The sequence below is a fragment of the Ictidomys tridecemlineatus genome, chromosome Y (assembly GCF_052094955.1).
Source record: "Ictidomys tridecemlineatus isolate mIctTri1 chromosome Y, mIctTri1.hap1, whole genome shotgun sequence".
Classification (NCBI taxonomy): domain Eukaryota; kingdom Metazoa; phylum Chordata; class Mammalia; order Rodentia; family Sciuridae; genus Ictidomys; species Ictidomys tridecemlineatus.
This window is the reverse complement of record NC_135494.1, coordinates 17213756-17232393: the sequence shown is the minus strand read 5'-3', so window position 1 is coordinate 17232393 and position 18638 is coordinate 17213756. Positions and strand designations below refer to the sequence as shown.

The window sequence follows — 18638 nt, the reverse complement described above, 5'->3', positions numbered from 1 at the left end:
GTTTCACATTTAAGTCTTTGATCCATTTTGAGCTAGCTTCTGTGAAAGGTGGAAGGTCTATGCCTAGGTTTTCTTCCTGTGGTGTCCAGTTGTTCCAACACCATATGTTAAAAGGACTGCTCTTTCTCTGAGTTGCCTTTGCTCTGCTGCCAAAGTTGACTGTACTAGCGAGGGTCTATTTCTGGGCTCTCTAACCTGTTCTGGTTTGTTCTTTCACCAGTACAAACACTGGCTCCATGCCCAGTCTTGCAGTCGGATAGTGTCAGTCCTCCAGCCTCATTCTTCTTCAGGGACATGTGGCCCATTCTGAGCCTCCTGCTTGCCACACAAGCTTTAGAGTCTCTCACAAAATAACTCACTGGGATTTGGAATCTATAGATCAACTTGTGAAGAACTGATGGCTTCACAGTATTTAATCTTCCCTTGCAAAACATAAAATTCTCTCCAACTACTTAGATCTTTGACTTATTTTCATCAGAGTTTTTAAGTTCTCCTCATATAGACCTTGTATGTATTTGTATCCAGTGTGTCTGGTGCTAACGCACATGGTATTGTTTCTCATATCAAACCCCAATAGCTCCTGCTGGCATCCAGGAAAGCAGCAGACCTGTGCGCGTCAGCCCCACGTGTGACAGCCTGGATCGCTATGCTGCAATCTGAAGCACTTGTTAGTTGCATGAAGTTTGGTGATTGTTGTTGATTCTCTGGGGTTCTCTGCATAGACAATCATGTCACCTGTGAACAATGACAGTTTTATGTCTTCCTTCCCAACCTCACACTTTTTACTTCCTTTTCCTGTCTTACTATATTAGCTGGGACTTCCAGTGAGCTACAGAACTGGAGTGGTGAGAGGGGACATCCTTGCCTTGTTCCTGAACTTGATGATGATGACTTTAATTTCTTATTTGATTCTAAGATGGAAATATTTGAAAAGCAGTAGGAAATTTGCTTCTCTACCACCACAACAAAAAAAATCTGCCATGTAAGCAGTGCCAGTCACCTCTAAGATGGTGTGCATTCTGCAGCTCTAGAGAAGACTAACCTATGACTCACAGATGGCCCCACTGTGCCCCAGAGAGCACCTGAGGCTACCCAAGTCCTGGACTCCACAGAAATCAGAGGGGGTGACCCTCACATCCGGGAGCCTGGCCCACTGCTCCCCTGGAATAAGATCTTCTAAAGAAAAGCCACCCTGTTCCTATAGACTGACCCACCCACCTCCAGCTACCCAGGCACTGCCTTATGGGCCTTTTCTCCTGGACAGCAGAAGTGCCTTCTCATAAAAGCCAGGGGGGTCATCTTCCAGATGCCAAAAGACTGGTGACCTTGAATTCCAGATGGAGGGACACCACAAAATCCCTTCTAACTCAGGTCAGAAGTTTAAATAGGCACATCAGAGAAAAGTGTGATCTGCCTTAGGTGTGAGGGACAGTGGCCCTCCCTTTGGCAGTTGTCAGTCCACATGAGGACAAAGCTAAGCACTACCAAAGTGGGAGGGTCATTTGATGGCATGGGTACTGGGTCAGCCACCTGCACATCCGTAGGAGGCCAGAATTTCTTAACAGCCTTCAACAAGGCAGACCACCACGGCAAACCGGGTGTGGACAATCCCCTGCCTTCCCTTCAAGCAAACTCTGAGGAAAGGTACAAAAATATAAAACAAGGGCATTTTTTTTTCTCTGAACCTTGAAGCATTTTAAGAAAACACATTTCTCAAAACAGTGAATATTCTCAAGTAATAAATTGTTTTTAATAAAGTTATAAACTTAACAAATATTATTATAAGTGTTTTATTTTTATTTCTAAAAACGGTAAATGTTGTTGATGTGACCCCCACAAATAAAGCCTCTTTGTTTTCAATAACTGTTTAGCGTCAAGGCCCTGAGGCCAACACAGCAACACCGGTGAAGGGGAATGAGGGTGTCTATGGGCTCAGGGTCCATACTGCGTCTTCACCCACCAACTCACTCTGAAGAGGACCCGTATGCACTCCTTACAAAGAGGAAGGTCACAGAGTCCTGGCTCTGGACCCCAAACATCCTCATGGCATTGCCTCATGTAATCCTCCAGCAAGTAAGTGGGACCTGCGAAGCTCTGAATTCTGGAAAGCGCAGTCAAGAAGAGGACCCACAAGTCTACCTCTCCAGTCCCCAACGAGTCCTCTTGCCTACCCTCCCAAGCAAAGGCCACCCTCTGGTGACAGTCATGCTCTCTACTCCAGCTGGAGCCTCGTTCCCTGCCCCTGCAGTGATGTGCACACAGACAGCTGGCACTCACTAGCGCATGGGCCAAAGTCACAGTCATGGCTACATCAATGCCACTTTTTCTACTGACTGCTCGACTGTGTTTCTTGGCCCCAGTATTTTAAACAGGCCATAAAAACTGTTCTCATGACCCAAAGAAGTGACCCATTACTAAGCAAGCTTGAAAAAGCACCACCTGTAAGAGGCAACGTGAAGAGGGCGAGTACAGGCTTAGGAAATAGACAGCCCTGCATTTGGACACCAGCAGGAAGCAGCCCCATGACATTGGGGAGACCACTGTGGAACGAGAGGCTTGCTATCTGGCCCATAGAACTAGTGCAAGGACCCCAGTATGGTCATGTATGAGCTGCTGATACCCTGGGGGACCTAATAAACATGTGCTCCTATTCTTTCTCCAGTTTCACAACAGGATCCAGAGACCCCCTTGAAGTACTTGGCACCAACAGGAGCCCTGTGCCAGTCCTGACACTGCCCTCACATCTAGTCCACCCACAGACAGACAAACAGGCAGGCCCTGAGCAGGGATACAGGAATGGGAGGCCACAAGACAAGCACTGAGCGGAGGGGCTGGGTCCAACTCTATCAGCCCATCATGTCCCACCTCTAACGCCTCCCAGGGTTGATGCCACAAGACTGGTTTTATGCTTTCCCAAATAAAGAAGGAAAGCTTACTTAACTGCATGACAACATCAGAGAATGGCCACTTACACTCATACATGAGAATCAATACAAGTGTTTTCCTGGGCTTGTTCATGGAAAGAGCTAGCAGCGGTGAGCATCACAGCTGAGGAGGAAGCTCTCTGGCTCAGGATTTATGAAGCTCAGTTACCAGGGAACTTGACCAAGGCTCACAAGAGGCACTAACTACTGGTGGATAATGCCCTTGGCACCATAGTACTGTGCAAATGTAAGAAGACCCAGGGCATCCACACCCTCAAGTCACCCCAGAAACTGCTCTGGCCTGTGCTTCCAGGGTACCACTGCTCAAGGCAAGCCAGGCAAGCAGTGCATGAGGGCAGCCACCCGAGGCCATGATGACCACAGTTATGATGCCAGCTGTCCTTTAAGTTTCTTTGTGTCAGATACTGTTGCTGGTTCCTGATCACAGAGCAACAGGAGACCTATGTCACACAGCTGAGAGCCCAGGACCACACCCCATGCTGTGCTCTAACCCCAGGCCACAGTACCCAGAAGCTTGAGGCTGAGATCAATGTGCAGAGCAACCAAAGATGCAGTAGCTGTCATGGGACCGGGCAGAAACACACCACAGCTTAATTTTTTTTTTAAAGTTTTACAGTCAGTCAGAAAGGGCTGAGTTTTGCACAAGTTCCAAAAAAGGGGACATCTCCTCCCCAGGGGAAAGCACTCTTCCCCTCAGGCACACTGGACAAGTCTGTCCTATTGCACAGTCTCTGTCCAGACCCCACGCTACCTGACATTTCTAGCGACCAGGCACATACTGACTGCAAAGCCCAGCCACAGATGTGTGTGCGGGCAGATCCTAAGCACATGGGACAAGAGAAGGAGGCTCCAGCAAGCAGAGGGTGAAAAAAAAAGATTTTACTGACAAAACTGAAGGAAAGAACATCACATGGAGGGGACATAGACACATAAAGTCTGTAGCATGAGATTGGGAAGGTCTTGTCCATAGCTAGTCTTCTGGCACGGCAGCTGTGCAGCTGGCCCTACCTCCACTCCAAAAAACCCACCCTAGTCACTGATCCAGCTGAATGCCAACTAATGATGTGACCCATACCTCCTACAGAGCTGCTCTTAACCTTCAAAGAAACCAACAGAGGCTGGGATGAAACCTTTGTTGCACGCAGGGAAACTAAGGCCAAGAGAGACAAGTGGGATCCAGAGCCAGCCTGGGACCAGTGGCAAGGACTACACACCTGCTCCTCTGGTAACAACAGCTGCTATTCCCTGAGCACTACTTGGTGCCAGCAGCCTCCACGACCCTCCCTTCCTCAATAGGCTTGACCTGGTTTTCCAGATGAAGCAGCAGCAAAGTGTCCAGAAGCACTTCTCATCTCAGGTTCCACATTCAGAAAGAAGCCCTAGAGCCCAGTCATGGCAGGCCCAGCCCCCGGACTCTCAAAGTCAACACTGCAGTACAGAAGGAACCAAGCAGCAGGGGAAGAATGATCTGGCTTAGCCTATCTGCCGGAGAGCATGGTCAGTGCTATGCAGATCGAGAGAGGACCAGGAGCCACATCCAAACAGGATCTCAAGAAGAAAGGTTCCAGGAACCTGGAGCACGCAGCACCTCTAAAGACAGCTGATTTCTCCCACATGATGGCCCTAGCCTGCGAACCACCACAGCAGCACCCCACCCCATAATGTGCCTGCCTCTGACCCACCCTGCTCCAGCCTCAGCTCCAGACATCCTGGGTCACAAGGGACAATCTTGCCTCCAGGCAGAGGTCTGCATCCAAGGCTGCCAAGCAGGGTGAGCTGCCTGTCCCAGGCCCAGCACGGAGGCACTCCTTCTATCTTTGACCAGCATGGCTGCCTCCTCTTGCTCTGGCCCACTGGGGTCCCGGCCCTGGGAGGCCAGATTCCCGAGAACCCTACGAGCCAGGTAAGGAAGCATGCCTGCACATCCAGGCAGGATGGAAAGGGGTGCTGTAGGACAAGCCAGTACCAGGTTCTCTGCTCAGAGGATGTGACAGCAGCTTGGAAGCCAGTGTTTATCCCCTAGTGTACCAGACACCTAGTGCCTGGAGGAAGCCAACTCCCTATCCCCACCCTAGCACTGTAGGCCACATGAGACAAAAACCAGCAGCACTTACTAGCTTCTGGTGGTGAGAAGGTAACACTGCTCCATGGGGGTCCTTCAAGAGCCCAGCACTGTGCCCTATATTCCAATGGTCCCCAAAGACACAGCAAACCTATCTTATGGTTATAACTGCAGCTGAAAGAGCTGAAGACAATTTCAAAAACAGACTACACAGCTTGATTTTTCACTTTGCACGTAGTGCTTCTTGCTGCAGCTTCTTTAAATTTTTAACACAGACAAACTTACCTTTTTGTTTTCTATGGCCTCCAAGGTGTTGTGGGTTAATATTTGAGACAACAAAAAATAACTTCATGTTTAAAAAATAAAAAAAATCAGTCTAGAGATCAGGGAAAATCTGCATTCCAGGTCTGATTACATCCATGATGTAGGTGGAGTCTCTTCCCTGTGCTTTGGTCTGTCCTCTGGGTTCTCTGAGGACTCTTCTGGTTTGATATCCATTGCTCAAACTCTAAAGCACCTACCTCTTGCCATGCTCCACCCACCAGCCAGGAGACCGCAACATGTTTCTGCAGGTTCAAGGCCTCTCAGCTTCTGTCCTGAGGTACCTAGTCACTCCCTGACTTGTGCTTGACCCACACAAGATCCAAGCTGGAGGCAATCCACAAATGTCAAGCTCCTCACCTGGCAAACACCAAAGGGCAAGGCTCGGTTGGCACCCAGAGATAATACTAGCAGCTGCTTGAGAAGCCCCAGCCTGTCCTGACCCATGGCCCTCAGAAGGATGCTGCAGGGAGAGGGGAGCAGGTTCCTCTCCCTTCTAAAAAAGAGGATCATGGCATGGAGGCTGCCTGATCTTTCAAAGCCCCAGCTGGTGGCAGCAGAGCAAGGGGGGTCTGTAGCCAGTGCAGGGACAACTGGTGACAGAAGCACCTCTAACAACAACCACCAGGAGGAGAAAGGAAGTGTTGGCATCACCACTTTCAAAATGATAAGCTTTATCTGCCTTGGACTTTTTTGTCCAAAAGAAGGGAAAGGGGTGGCATGGGCAACTCCTATCCCTAAGTCCAAGCAGGGGGCAAGGTCCACACCAGGAGAAGCCCTGAGGCTTGACAAGTCTTAGAGCCCAGCTGCAGGTGGGGAACATTGGGGGCACCACCAGCCTCTGCACTTGAGCAGGGCAGGACACAATGGCTCCCAGGATAATTTTCTATGGCAACTGCGACAGAACTAACCACTTTGAAAGTGACTGCGCTATGGGATGAATTTTTTCCAGTGCTTGAATAAAAGGGGGAGTTTCACATTTTATCCACTTCCACATCCCTTAACAATAAGAACTTATTTAAAAAGCCATGAATATGTAAATGCCATTTTAAATATGGAAATGCAAAACATGCAAAGCAACAGTCTGAGTGTGAAATATTAATGGCATTTTGCCTTGCCAAGGAGACAGAACAGGAGCTGGCTGAGGTGGCAGGCTCAGGAACCCTGGCCACCTCTGCTCCCAGGACGACAGAGAGTGGAACCCACCCAGTCACAGGAGGGCAGTGCCCCTGCCCTGAAAAGAAGCACGTGCATCCACCCATCATACACAGGGCCCAACCCCAGCCCACAGCTGACCTCCACCCCTACGGATGCCAACCCAGGATAAGCCTCGACCTCACAGCTCATCCAAACAGACCCCATCCCCAGTGCCAAACCACCGGTAGGGCTTGTCCATGGGCCAGGCCACATGGACATGAATCCCGCCAAGGGTGTTGATGAGCCTACATTTTGCTCTGGAGCCTGGGATTAGCTTGACTCTCTCTTAGATGGGACCTGGGCTTGATCTCACACTTAGAAACAGACAGCTACAGGCTGTAACAGGAAGACAACTCAGATAGAACCTATGATGAAGTCAAGGAGAGGCTTGCCACTATACAGGGTCACAGCCCCTCCTACCTAAAGAGTAGGCAACATAAGCCCCAGGTCCATGTTGCCCCCACCCTGCACTTGACTAGCACTGACCAAGAAAGCACTAGAGGACCAAGAAGGCACAGCACAGGATGGCAGTGAGAATAATCCCAGGGAGGCCCGTAAGACAGAGGTCCACTCACCTCGAGGACTTTCTGCTCCCTCCAATTGACAAAATGTAGAGGCTTGATACCAACCTCCTTGCTGGGAGGCCATGGAAAGAGGCTCTTGCTGGGAGAGAACAGAAGTAGCTTCGAATGCTGCAGGCACCATCTCACGTCCAATCTGAGCACTGCAAGCAGGTGCCAGCACTCTTCCAAACTGCTCCACATTGAGGCCTAAGGAAGGTCCACCTCCGCCACACAGCCAGCTACTGGGATAGTGCTACTGGGCTCTCTTTTCTTGCCAAAAGCCTTCAGCAAGAAGAGAGAGGCTAGAGAATCAAGAGGACAGGCAGACTACAGTGACAGGCCAGGAACCCAGGGTGTGCAGCACCTTGCAGTCTGGATGTTGGGAGGCAGCAGCCCTGCCACAGCCACCAGGTGGGACCACACAGGTGTGGCTGCTCCTCATGTTCCCTTGAGCAATGCAGCCATGAGACACTCAATATGCTAAGGAGACAATATAAATGTGTGTGATGCAAGACAGCAGGCATGGGGACAGTCGGTCACTGGGTCTGTCCTACAGCAGAGGAAACCAACCAGAAAAGATGACTCTCCCAAGGGTGTACTGAGACTGACAAAAGCTGCATCACTGAGTTCCTGAAGGAGGCCAGGTGCCGTGCTCAATGGCCACACTCTAACCCCATCCTGGGAAAGACAGGGCCTGCAGGGCCCTCACCTGAGTCCCAAACCTGGCTAGTTCATCAGGCTGGGCACCACTAAGCCCGAGCTGCATTCTGCACTCGAGGCCGCCACTGGTCCCAGAGCAATCTGACCTGGGAAGCTAACACTGCCACATGGAGCAAGCAAATCAGTCACTGTCCAGGTAGCTCCTGGGAGACAGGCCTAGCATCAGTCAGCCCAGGTGCAAAATAGACTAGGCAAATACAGCCCTGGTCTTACCTACTGCAGCGCCAATGACAAGGGCCAGGAAAGGAGCAGGACAGAGAAGGATCACACAGGTCTCCACTGCCTGCTGGAGCTCCCTCAGCTTCCTAGGAGGGGATCACAGAGTCTACTACCAGGAAGTGGGCAGCACCAGAGCCCAAGCCTCACTCCCAGGAGTGGCCCTCACATCTTTACACAACCTGGGCCTCCAAGCCTGACTGCACCCCAGGAACTGGCAGTTCTAGAAGACCCTAGCTAAAGCTAACAGCAGTAGGTGCTTCCCCATAAGACAGCCAACTCAGAACCATCAGATGTCACATGAGCTTTGGCACTGCACGAGGCGAGACCAGGGCCAAGTCGCCCAGTTGCTATCTTCACCTCTGATGCTACTTTCTATTTTGTTTCATGTCTTCCCCCCAAAATTCCAAGAGGCCAAGTGGACAGCAAAGCCCTTACGAAACAGGACACTGGGCCCTTTCTCTTGGGCACAGCCACAGACCAGAGCAGAAGCAGTTTCCCAGGTGCATCTGAGGGGAAATGAGACAACTCGTCACCAAAGCACAAAGTAAAGCAGGAAAGCACATTCTCAAGCAGGACACCACGCTAGTAGTTCTAACCATTCACCAGCCACCAGAGGAACAAACAGGCTGGAGCAAACAGGCAGTGGGTAGCTGAGAGCTGAGAGATGCTACAAAAAGGAAAGGAGCCACAGAGGCCAGTGCAGGCCAGCCACAGGAGACACAAGGTGCCAACCCACAAACAACCTCAGCTGCTGACCAGAACAGGCCATCCAGCAGCTGGGAGGAGGAAGAGTGGGCAAAGCAGGAGGAGGAGAGTGGATGACCCCACAGCCCACAGCCACTTTAACAAGGTCGGCCATACAGGAACCCAAAGGGTCACCCTCACTCTCATAGAGCTATGGGACCCCTGGGAGAAGAGTAGATGTTCATTTAGTCACCCAACAAATCTCTCTTGGGCATGGATTAGGCACAGGGGCCCAGTGAGCACAGTGCTGCACACCCCGAGTTCCCATTCTAACTGGGAAAATACACACACGGGTCTCCAACAAGCTAATGCCTGAGCAGAGACCCCCAAGAAAGTGAGCCAGGGCAGAAGCCCCAAGGCAGGGACAGGGTCAGCACACTCTAGACCAATATAACTACAGACAGAATCAGAAAGGCTGAAGGGACCAGCAGGTGAGGGCAGAGGTCACAGTGCCATGAAGAATCAGAGGATGTGTCATGGCTGTCGGCCTAGGGAGTGAGAGGGGGATGACCTATGAGCCCCCTTGCTGCTGCTGCTGCTGCTGCTGCTGCTGCTGCTGCTGCTGCTATTGCAGGACCCTCTGCTGAGCACAGAGCAGCTCAGGAGGAGGCCACCAGAAGCTGACAAAGGGCTGCAGGGCAGGTAGTGTACCCCTCCACCAACAGAACCCAAATGACTTCCTGATGGCTTGGGTGGGGATGGGAGAAAGGCCAGAATAGTCAAGGAAGGGACAAAGTTCAAGGCCCATACGTCAGGAAGAACAGTCAGACCATTCACTTTTGTCATCTCAATGGCTCACTCTGCACTGAATATGGACCATGGGCCAGGACTACATTCTCACCAGAGTCACAGTGAGTAAGATGACTCAGGAATGGCCCTAGTCCAAGGGAGGCAAGTTAGACAAACATAAAAGGAAGGCAAACTTAATTACATAACATACATTCTAATGAAAAGCGTCGTCTAGATGAGATCTGCAAAGGTCACAGAGGAAATAAAAAGCTAAGAGCTAAAGAGTGTAAGTATAATTAGGGGAGACAGGTTGGGAAGGCAGAGTCAAGGTGGGGCACGTGTCCAGAGAGTAAGGAGAGCAGTGTGGAAGAAATGGGGAATGAGAGGGGTCGGCAGTGCCAGGAGGTAGTGTGCCCACGCAGAACCTATGCTCCCCACTAAGAGCCCTGGGAGCCAGAGAAGGGCTTAGTTGTGGGGATAACACACCTTGACTTTTAAAGGGTCCCTCAGGGGCTGGGGATGTGGCTCAAGCGGTAGCGCGCTCGCCTGGCATGCCTGCGGCCCGGGTTCGATCCTCAGCACCACATACCAACAAAGATGCTGTGTCCACTGAGAACTAAAAGATAAATATTAAAAATTCTCTCTTTCTCCTCTCACTCTCTCAAAAAAATAAAAATAAAGGTTCCCTCAGACAGTTGCATGGAAAGTAAGTGGTAGAGAGGGCAAATATAGAAAACAGAGTCACAGATTCTTGTCATTCCAAAGAAAAGTGGTGACAGAAGCCTAGCGTACATTCTTCAGGATCATGTGCTTCATTCTCCAGGAGCATGTGCTTCCACGAGACGGAGAACCCATGAACCCCAGGAAGGATGGGATGCCAGTGGCCTGAGGGGACCTGGCTATCAGTGCCAACAGAGGGAACCATGGGCCCCAGACCTGGAAAGATTAAATGCTGGAGGCCTGTGGGGACTGGACCATCAGGGCAGACACCAGGGATAGGGTGCCAGGGGCCTGTGGTGACTGGGCCACTATAGATAAAGGTAGCAACATAGAAACCAAGGGTGTGGGATAGCATCTCTCTGGGGCAGGAGCATAAGTCAATGACTCTTCCTTCATTCAGAAGCAACTGAGCAGGGGCCAGCCTGTGCCAAGTATCAAAAATACAAAAGGGATCATATTCCCAGCACCTGCACTGAAGCAACAGGAGAGAGAGCCAGCCAGGCTTAATCTCCAGACTCCAGGAGGCGCCTGGCAACAGTCAGCACAGGGATGGCTATCAGCACGCCAAGTCACAGGTGGAGAGAAAGCCCCGTCTGCTGAGTCATTTCCTTGCCACATCCTGGAGAGGGGAGGTGTAGGCTTCTTGGGTGGTCCTCCCTGGGTTCACAGCAGGTCTCTGGCTCAATAGTTGGGACTCAAGACCAGCATCTCATGTAAGAGCTTGGCCTGGCACCATCAAGAACTGGTACAGAGCCCATGGGGAGCAAGTACCACTGTGTCTCTAAAACAGGTATGGTTGGGGGGCAGGGGAGTATCTTTGAGGACACATGAAAACAACCCGTCAGAGACAAGCTAGCCTAACACCTTCTGCAGAAGTCAATTTACATTAAGTGCTATCAAAAGCCAAATGGACACCATGAAGGCCTCTTGTCTATGTCCTTGACGATCCAAGGTGCTAGCCTGTGCCAAGACAGAAACTGGTTTGATGAGCATGAGACCTGGCAGGCAGCAGCTGTGGGAGGCACTCCAGGCCACGCCATCACTGACTCTGTTCTCACCCACCATATCTCCCAAAGGAAATCCTACCCTCCCCACCTGATATGTACCCATCACCCAACCTGACACTGCTGCTGGCCACACACATTGATGTACCTTGTTGCCTGTGCCACCCACTGGGTACTCCCAGTTCTATACCCCAAACACTCGGTTCCTCAAACACTGAAGACAGCAAAAGACTACCATAGCAACGAGCCTACAGCTTGCCTGCTGCACCAAGCCCCAGGCTGTATCCTGTAGAGGGAACTTCACCCTCACAACCCCACCAGAGCCACCCTCACCATCGCCATTCTGAGAGGCAGGGAAAGGCTGATTAAATTGTCCAAGGACAAAGTGCTAAGATTCGAACACAGGCAGCCCATGTGTGGAGTCAGTGGGAACTGCTCACCATCACCGCAGGTACAACGTGACCCCCACTCAATGCTCAGAGCATGCAGCCCAGCACTCTGAATCTCATGTGCCTATCACTGGCTTTGCTGACTCTGAACAGCTTGAGAGCATCATAACTCATGGAGACATCGACTGACAAAGGTGACATGGTCTCATTAAACTACAAGACAGTTTAAAAGGATGGCTTAACTACTTTGAACAAAGAATAGTTGAAGAGCCATATTAAGAATTATGGCTGCGGCTAGGGATGTGGCTCAAGCGGTAGCGTGCTCTTCTGGCATGGGTGCGGCCTGGTTCAATCCTCAGCACCACATACAAAGATGTTGTGTCTGCCGAAAACTAAAATGTAAATAAAATATTTTTTAAAAAAAAGATTTGGGGCTGGGGACATGGCTCAAGCAGTAGCACGCTCGCCTGGCATGCGTGCGGCCCGGGTTCAATCCTCAGCACCACATACCAACAAAGATGTTGTGTCTGCCGAGAACTAAGAAATGAATAAAAAATTCTCTCTCTCTCTCTCTCTCTCTCTCTCTAAAAAAAAAAAAAAAAAGAATTATGGCTATAAGCCGGGCACGCCTATAATCCTAGCTACTCAAGAGGCTGAGGCAGGAGGATCGCAAATTCAAGACTAGCCTTGGTGACTCAGTAAGAGCCTATCTCAAATAAAAATAAAAAGGACTGGAGATGTATCTCAGCAATAGAGCTCTGGGAATTCTATTTCCAGTAAGTACCACTGGGTGGGGCAGGGGGGAACAGTATTATGACTATGATGACCTTAACTTACTCTCAGGAGGCAACACAGAAACCAGTGCCTAGTCAGGTAGTCTGCGATGTGGAGGGGATGACAACCTTCCACTGATTTACTCTAGTCTCTCTGCTACATAAGAACACATCTCCTCCACATGCTGCCTGGGTCCAGGCCCCAGGGAGGGGCAGGGAGGTGGCCCCAGGGGAAGGTGGCCCCAAAGCAAGTATACCAGCTCAGCCCATCCCAGGATCAGGAGGCTCTATGGACACCTAGGAGGGACAGCAATACAGGTGCTTCCAGCCTAGTCACCCTGGTAACTACAATTAAAGGCTCTTCTACAGAGGCAGAAAGACATGACCTTCCAAACTGCAGCCATCCCAGTGAGTGCAAGTCTGGGGCAGAGCAGGCAATACTTGATGGCTGATGGGACAAAGGCTCTTGAGCCTCAAGTGCCTGACCCAGCTAGCTGGAGTGGCCAAAACAGATAGGCAGGTACCAGCTCCCTGTGTCCACCATCCTCGGTTGCTTCTCTCCACTTGGCCTTAGAGCCAGCTCTGCCTTAAATCAGAATTGAGGAAGGTGACCAAGGCTTCAGCCCAGCTGGACAACACTGAGTGCACAGGATTCATCACCCCAGGCCCCAGTGAGGTAGAGAAACAAGTCACAAGGGCCTGGATGGTACATGCCAGGTGCTGTTCAGGAACCTGGGCAGCCTATCTGAACAGTGTTCAGGAACCTGGGTCCCACCCTCAAGTAAAAAGGGTCTGGATGGTATATGGGTGCTGCTCAGGGACCTGAGACATGAGCTCTGGAGAAAACGGGCTTGTGTTCAAGTCTTGTCTCCACTACTTCCTAGCACATCAACCCAACATTCAAGTGTCACATCTGCAAGCCGGGGTTTATCAACGTGACTGCTCCAGAGCTGTCTTTAAGGTTCAAGTCAGATGCTGCACGGGAAGCACTTGGCACAGACTTCGTTCAGGCAAATGCCATCGATACTGATTGCTCTCATAATCACCCTCGTCATCATCATGATTACAGACAGGAAGCAGAACCGTGGACTGTGGCAGGCCCTGAGAGGCCCTGTTCCCTCCACCACCCCTCTTCAAACCATAACCGTCATTTCTAGGAAAGGAGAGAACCCCCAAGTAGCAAGATCCCTAGAATTCCTGCACAAATTTCCCAATCTTAGTGGTTCAACATTCTCCAGAGCACAGCAACCTGTCACCCTTAAGGGTCTGAACAATGACTAGCATGGCCACAGTCAGCCTCCTGCTCGCCAGCAGAGCCAGGGGGTATGTAGTCAGGTCTGGGCCCCTGGGACACCTGGACACTAGCAAGCCCCAGCAAGGGCAGAGGGTGCTCCAGGATAGCCCTTGGGGAGCTCTGTGCAAGGACAGTAAGCAGAGGATGCATCCAGACCTGACCACTCATTCTAAATGACTCACCTGTCCCCAGCCCCATAACTAGGAAGGATGTTATCAGACTCCAAGAACCAAAACCAATACAAGGACAGCAAAAAGAGCAAGGCTCCTTCACTATAATCAGATTCCACCCAAAGAGGAAGAGGGTTCTGAGACAGGCCCTGGAGACCCATTCACATCCATGATTGTAGGGCCCCTGAGCAACGTGTCCAAAGATGGAGAAGAAAAGAAAAACAGAGTGGGCCTGGACTGGTGGTTCATGACAGGACTCACATGGAAATGAACACTCAGATCTCCTTAAAGCACTTCCTACTGCCAGAGCACAAAAGCCTTATGAGGTGTGTATGAACATGTTGCCCTTGCTCTGCAGAGTAAGAATCTACCTCAACCCCTGGCTGCACAGCCAGCCAAAGGACCTTTCTTTGCCACATGATCACTGACAGCCATGAGGCACCAGGTACACAGCCCTCAGAACAGCCCTACAGACAGACACTCCCTTTTGAGATAAGGAAGTGCACCGGAGTAAATCCACATCTACTCAAAGTAGCACCTTCCTACCTCCTGCCATGTAGAAGGACTCATAAAGCTTCCTGTCCCTTCAATGGCAGACATGATCAAAAGGAAGCACAAGCCCCACCATCAAGCTTTCCAGACCCCAGCTCTGTGGACTCAGAACACTAAGAGACAGAATTCCACGGTGGTGCACACCTGCAATCCCAGAAGTCAACAGGCTAAAGCAGGAGGACTGCAAGTTCAAGGCCAGCATGGGCAACTTAGGGAAACCCTCTCTCTAAATAAAAAATAAAAAAGGACTGGGGGTGTAACTCAGTGGCAGCAAACAGAAGCCCTAGGTTATATGCCCATCACCACAAAAAAAAATAGTAATAATGATTTCAGTCCAGTGTAGAGTTCAGAATCGTGCTGTACCAGTACAGCAGCCAGAAGCCACATGTGGCTCAATGCTAGAAATACTTTCTCATTCCTAGCTGGCTGGCGGCCAGCAGGTGGCTCTGGGGTACAACATCATTTGATCTTCCCTCAGCATCCATTAGTGCAGGATGTTCAATGTCCCTACACCTCATTCATACAGAGCTCAGGTCAGAGCCGTGCTTAGTGGCCGACCCTACTCAGAATTCTTCCTGCTGGGAGAGTCACAGCTCTGCCCGGAAACAGGCCAAAGTCTATTACATAACTACCGAGAGGCCAACAGAAGCCTGAACTACCGCAGCACAGTGAAACCTCAGGTAGGAGAGGGACCTGGAGGACCCGCTGACTCACTCTCTGATTTCCAGCTTCGCAGTGACAGACACCACGTTACTGAGACAGCACACACAGGAAGTAGCAGTCTTCTGTCAGATCGGCAAAGGAGGAAAACTAAGACACCCAGGTGAGTGCTGCTCAGGAATGAAGGGTTTCTGCTGCTCTTGGCAGAGCAACGCATGGGGTGATGCGCAACATTTGTCTTCTGAAGGCCAAGCTCCTGGAGATCTGCATGCCACCAACTGTCCCACTGCAGGAATTCATCATAAAGAATTAAGGACCATGCTACAAAAGTCTATGACAGGGCTGGGATTGTAGCTCAGGGATAGAGCACTTGCCTAGCATATGGGAGGCACTGGATTCAATCCCCAGCACCAAATATAAATAAATAAAATAAAGATACTGTGTCCATCTAAAACTAAAAAAAATAAATAAATATTTTTTTAAAAAAGTCTATGACAGCAGCATTTAAAATCCAGAAAGGGGGCAGATAAGGAGGAAGAAGAAAAACACCCAGCAGTGGGCCCGTGAAGTACAGGGTAGCCACAAAATGGCATATTAAAAAGCTACTAAAATGAGAGGAATAAATGTTCAATTCACAAGGAGGACACAATCGATGGCTTGGTGGCAAGAGTGGGTAAGAACACCTGCATGACGACGGGAGCCCAGGCCACTGGTCTGCACAGCCATGGGAAGCATGTGGACACAATCACACTCCATGACACTGTAGTCTCAGGTGGACCATGTGTCGGCTCTGCAATGACTACACATCACGCAAGGAGACAAAGCACACCCCAAAAAGCCCTTTCCAGAACCTATGACCACCTGCTGGGCACTTGCCTGGCATCTGTCTAACTCTACCACATTACCTCCTTCTCACCATCTGAATTTTTATCAAATTGCCTTTAAGAGATCCATGGAAACATACAGTCTTACAAGGTCTCCATAAATACAATGGACACCTTCCACCTAAGGCTAACACAGTCAGCTCAGAACATGAGGGCAGAGGCCAAAGCTGGAGGAATCCATCTCAACAACCAAGGCCAGTGCCACCCTGCCACCTTTGCTTTATGATCTGTGAATAAACAAAAAGGCAGGACCTCTCAGCCCCAGTACACAAGTCTCAGCATGTAGGGTCTCAGTTCTATCTCCTGAGTACCAGAGGTCCCAGGTCACCCCCATGGGGAACTGTCCACCCCCATCAGAGTGGCAGCCTCAACACCTGATGGCTACCCACATCCTTCTCCCCATCCATCCCAATAGCATGGTTCTTGGCACACAGATCAAGCCAGGCAACAAGGTGCTCGCCAGCCCCATTCATAGCTAACACTGGGCTAGGGGCCATATCACATGTCCCACGTGAAGCTGCAGCATAAAAGGCCAACCCACAAAAATAAGTCAATCCTCAAAAAACATTCCAAGCAAGGCTGGGACAGCTGTGGGGCCTCATGTCCCTTCCCTGAAACACCACCCCAAAGGCAACACAGCACTCACTCTACAGATAAGCATGGAGCACTGGGCACTTCAACAGGGTGCCCTGAGGCTCACATCTCCACAGGGTGCACTGACTCTCAGAGGAACTTAGGGCACCTCCTGGGAGGTGGACAGTGGGCCAGAAGTCTGCAGACCACCTACCTATGGCACAAGCTGCTTCCTGAGACACAGACACCATCCCAAACTGATCGAAAAGAAAATCCCCATTCACATCCACAAACAGAGGTGGTGTTGTGCTATATGCAGATGCCTCCCCACCTTTCATGGCTCTCTGGGTAGATACGTGAACTTGTGGCTACTGGTCAAAGTAGAAAAGTGCCTCATGGCTGGCAGGAGAAGGATGCCAGCGAGTGCCCTTCCCTTAACAGTCCATTCTGTTTCGTGGAGTGAAATGAAGAAGATGGAAGAGCAAAGTGTTAAAGCTTTAATTCCAAATCACTTTTCATGCCTGTTTCATCTGACAGTGGCTTTGAAAGCAAAAGGCAATCTTTATCATTTGAGCTTTTTAAAGTAATTGATGTTATTATGTCCAACATAACCAAATGCTTCTAAAAGCTGATTTTCAAAGTGACATCAGTCCCCAAAATAAGAAACCCTTCCTTCTGGCTACTAATAAATTATTAAAACACATCTGCACAGGAGGACAAGACTGAGGTTTAATAATCAATGGTGAAGAGGCTAGCTCCAGGCTCTCCTCACAGACTCACCTGCCAAGCAGTCAGTCCACCAGGACACCCAGGCCTCACACCATGGTCACTGCTGCAACTTCTCCCTGTGGCTCTGCTCAAGGCAGGAGCCCAGTCCCATGTGGTTTTACACCCGCTAGATGTAAGCACAAACCAGACAACTCCTAGCTCATGGTGGAACTCCATCTTTTCTATCACTGACTGGTCTAGGACAGGCACACAGCCCAGTTTTGGCCAGTGAGGGGCATCTGCTGGATAGCAGTCCTAGAAAGATTTCCTTGTTCCAAAAAGACCCAAGAAAGAGGCCTCACCTTTCTGTCTCCTGACACCCAAACCTGGGCAGGAACTTCAAGGCCATAAGAGAAACCAGCCTGACCAGACAGCTGGCAAACAAACGGACCATAAAAAGCAGCGCAACCCGTTATTCTGGCCTTTGACTCAGTTTCTGGCAAAACTCTTGGGATCTTTCTAAAACTCTTGGGATCTTCTGGGTGGCAGGAAGTCCTTTCTTAGTAAGGATTTGGGTTTCTACTAATAAGGTGACTAGGACAGGCCCCTACTTAACTAGGATGGGGATGAGCACAGAAAGACCAGTGATTAGAGCTGAGAACTCTCAGCCCCACTCACCAGCCTGGAGAGGAGGACTAAAGAATGGGTTGAGGAAACTCTTAAACAGCAAGATTCGGGAGCTTGTAGGTTGGTGACCACAGAAGGGGCACAGCTGGTGAAAGCAAGGAAGCTCAGCACCTGACTCCTGCCCCATGCACCCTCCCATGTGGCTCTGCCTGACCTCGATCAGGATAGTAAATAAGGCACTTTCCTGAGCTCTAGCAAGCCACTGGAATAAGTCAGACTCTATGTATGTATAATATGTCAAAATGCATTCTACTGTCATGTATATCTAAAAAGAACAAAGAAAAAAAAAACTAAAGAGGGGATCATGGAGCTCCCTGAATTTGTAATTGGACAGAGTAGGTAACCTGGGAACTAGATAAAAGGACTGGCATCTGCATAAACCTGAAAACTCTAAGAAATGTTGAAACTGAACTGAATCATAAGATACTGAGGTGGTGTCAAGACTGGAGAAGCAGAAAAGAACACAAATTTGGTGTCAGGAGGAAAAAACCCAACACCAGGCCCTGGGATGAGGTCCTGTAGCCACCCATCTCTGGGCCTCCTTTGGGGCTAAGAAAGAATGTGCTCGATGCTCAAGCCAGTTGGCAGAGATTTTTGTCAGTTACAAAGGCCTCAGATGGTTGGCATACTCTGTAGGTCTTTCATGAGGGCACAAATCTACACACTTGCATCCCCAGGGGCCAGGTTTCTACACTATGACAAAGTCATTCCAAGCCCACACACT

General features: G+C 50.2%; 1 protein-coding gene across 1 annotated transcript in view; it reads right to left on the bottom strand.

Annotated features, from left to right (window-relative positions):
* Positions 1 to 18638, bottom strand: part of LOC144371882 (mitotic spindle assembly checkpoint protein MAD1-like) — a 238895-nt gene that overhangs the window by 152375 nt on the left and 67882 nt on the right.